The sequence below is a fragment of the Microtus ochrogaster genome, chromosome 1, assembly GCF_000317375.1.
Source record: "Microtus ochrogaster isolate Prairie Vole_2 chromosome 1, MicOch1.0, whole genome shotgun sequence".
Lineage (NCBI taxonomy): Eukaryota > Metazoa > Chordata > Mammalia > Rodentia > Cricetidae > Microtus > Microtus ochrogaster.
Window position 1 is genome coordinate 99653736 of NC_022009.1, and position 3265 is coordinate 99657000.

At 47.2% G+C, this 3265-nt stretch overlaps 1 pseudogene; it reads right to left on the reverse strand.

Moving 5' to 3' along the window:
- Window positions 1-266: 266 nt before the first annotated feature.
- LOC101985936 lies at window positions 267-2462 on the reverse strand (annotated as a pseudogene).
- Window positions 2463-3265: the final 803 nt, after the last annotated feature.

A 3265-nucleotide genomic window follows, 5' to 3' on the forward strand; every position in this document is an offset into this window, starting at 1 on the left:
ATTGTAACTATGAAGTTTTAACTGAAGAACCAATAAACATATTTAAATGCAATGGTACCGGTGAGAACAGAAACCTTTGAGATGTTAGTCTAATAGCATCGTACTGCTATGCACTACTACTCTACTGACCCTGAAGCACAGGCAGATAGAGACACAGGGCTTCCCTAAAAAGCAAGTGGAAAGGATTCCATCTCCTCCTCCTCCTTCTCCTCCTCCTCCTCCTCCTCCTCCTCCTCCTCCTCCTCCTCATCATCATCATCATCATCATCATCATCATCATCATCACTACTCAGGGCAAAGCTGCTGTCTGTGGACTGAGACCCATCTTCTTTCACATTCCCCACAGTCCCTCTCTCATCAGAATCACCTAACAATTTCTCATTAAGACCTTCTTCCTCCCCAAAAACCTTCTCACTGGAAGCATCTCCAAATACCTTGTCATTGGTATCTTCATCTTTCTTTACATTCGTATCTTCTTCCTCTTCCTTTTCATCAGAGTCATCGAAGAGCTTCTCATCTATGTCATCTTCTTCCCCTTTGTCATCAGCATCCCCACACTCCTCGTCTGCTTCTAAGTCGTCATCATTCTCGTCAGACTGATTCTTAAAAACCCTTTCATATACAACTGCTTCCTCCTCCTTTTCATCCAAGACTTCATCAAACTCTCTCTCAGAGCCTTCTTCAAATTCTGATTTTTCACTGTCATTGTCTTCTGATCCATTCTCAGTGTGTTCAGGGGACTCCTTGTCGGAGGCATCCTGGTCGAAAGCTTTTTTAACACCATTTTCTTCTAAGTCTTTGTCAAGGCCATCTTCAGACTGCTTCTCTAAGCAGTCTTCCTCAGATGCTGAGTCATCATCTTCTGACTCTTTCTTGAGGCTGTCTGCCTCTGACTCTCTGCTGTGGTCACTGTCTTCAGACACTTTGGCAAGGCCATTCTTTTCATAATTATCTTTGCCTTTCTTCTTAGATTCTCTTTCAGGACCATGCTCTTGAGACTCCTTTTTAGGATTGCCTTCTTCAAGCTCGCTCTCAGGGAGGGCTTCTTCACTCTCTCTCTTGGCGCAGCCCTCTTCACACTCTCTCTCAGGGTCATCTTCATCAGACCCACCTTCTTTAGCATCCTTTTCAAAAGCTTTTCCTTCAATTTTGCCTCCATCTTCTGCCTTTTTAAATTTATTTACATTGATAGTTTCTCCAAATGCCATTCCAGTTATAGCTTCCTGAGCACCTGTGTTAGACATGCTCAGATGCTCTGAAAAATGCCTTCCTCTGGAAGGCCCTGCCTTTTCTGAAGCACTGATGGAATCCGTGCACTGGAGGCCTCTGTTGGCCTCAGGGGCATTGAGGAATGCCTCCCAGCCTCTCAGCCTTTCCTCTCTTTCTCTTGACGTCTCCTCTACCTGGTAATCTGTAGTCCCATCCCAGGCTTGAGCAGTGATTTGACGGCCACCAAACCACCTTCCATCAAGAGTCTGAATGCAATAATCAGCCTCCTCTGGTTCCCGGAAGGACACAGAGGCCACACCATCTGGGTGCCTATCAAACAGAAGGAGCTTCCTAATCTGTCCAAACTTGGAACATTCTGCTCGAAGGTCTTCTCTGATCTCATTCAGCACCAATGGATCATCCTCAAAATCTGTGGGGTGAAACATATTTTTTATGATGACAACTTGCTCATGTCGCATCCGGGATGGTCCAGCTCTCCTCTCAGGCCTCCAATCCAACTGCTTCTGTTGCAGAGACAGTTTCTTCTTGTAATCTTTACACTTCTTCTTCTTTTTTGAGGCATCATACTCGCCCTTCAGCTGGAACTTTGCCACCTCGACATGCAATTTGTAGCCTCTAATTTCATCTTCATCCAAAAGTTTTAGTGCAAGTTCCACAGATTCTTTCTTTAGATAGCAGCAAAGCCCATCTCCTTTAATATTGCCTTGATTATCTTTGTAAAGCTTGACCTTAAATTCTTCTGTCTGAGGATCTCTCATAATAATGCCAAATTTGGACATAAGCTGTATGAATTCATCCACTGTGATGTCTGGAGGCATACCTGACACGTACACATTTGTATTTCTGTCTTCTTCAACATGGAACCATCCTGAATCGGCCTTTCTCTTTTCTCCCCTTTTTTTGGAGTCAGTGGCTTCCGGGATTTCTCTTTGCGGTTCGTCTACAGTCTTCATGTTGGTGTCCTGGACATTTGCGGTGGAACTAGATGCACCGTCATTAGAAAAGCCATAATTAGCCTGGTATGTAGCAATGAAATCTTCGGTGATCTTAGGAAACCAAGCCTTCTTATCAAGGTCCCACTCATAGGGAGTGTCAGCGGGCGGTTGTCCCAAAGAATCGGTTTCGCCAGAGGGGTCATTCTGGGTGTTACCGTCCTTGGGGTCTCCATACAATTCGTGCATTCGCAACTGCTCATCAAACTCATCGTTCCCACTTAAGTTGTTGCCACTCATATTTCTGACCTGGTCTCAGGGACACTGCTCAGAGAGGTGAAAAGACCAAGACGAAGCTGGCGGGCTCCAAGGGGCCTGGACAACAAGGTTCTGCCAGGGCGAAGCGGAAGTACGCAGGCATGATGTCACCGTCACGGCAGGGCAGCCACTGGCTCCGGAAGCTCCAGCCTCCTCCCCGCCCCCAACAAGAAATTATTTGAGAACGAAGTCCCCCCTCCCTCAGGCTGATGGCAATGCATTGTCAGTGCATGGCAACATGGCAGGTTCATAAAATTGTTTTCAATAAATAAATTGAGCTTAATTTGTACTGATCCCAGTTTTTCGGGGATTCCAAAACAAAACTGGTTGCTATGGTTTTGGTCCCTTTAAGAGACAAGCCACGCCCACTCCCTCCCCCATCCCTGAGGCAGGCTGATCTTCAGCTTCCGCCTGAGCTCACTCTGCTCTTTTCCATCTTCCTCTCAGAGAGGCAGCTTCGCTTCTCTCTCTCTCTCTCTCTCTCTCTCTCTCTCTCTCTCTCTCTCTCTCTCTCTCTCTCTCTCTCTCTCTCTGTCCCCCCCTTCACCCTTCCTCCTCCATAACCCCCTGAATAAACACCCAACCTCACCCTGCATGTCATGTCTATCCATGTTTCTGTCTTCTGCCTGCCTGCCATGTGTCTCCCTGCCTGGAACCAGCCATTGCTCCGGGACCAGCAGCCGTCTCTGCCTGGGACTGGCTGCTCCCAGAGCCTGCTGCCTGCCACCACATGGCCCACTACCACCATTTGGGACCTACAGCATTTCTGCTGCCTACTGCCACAG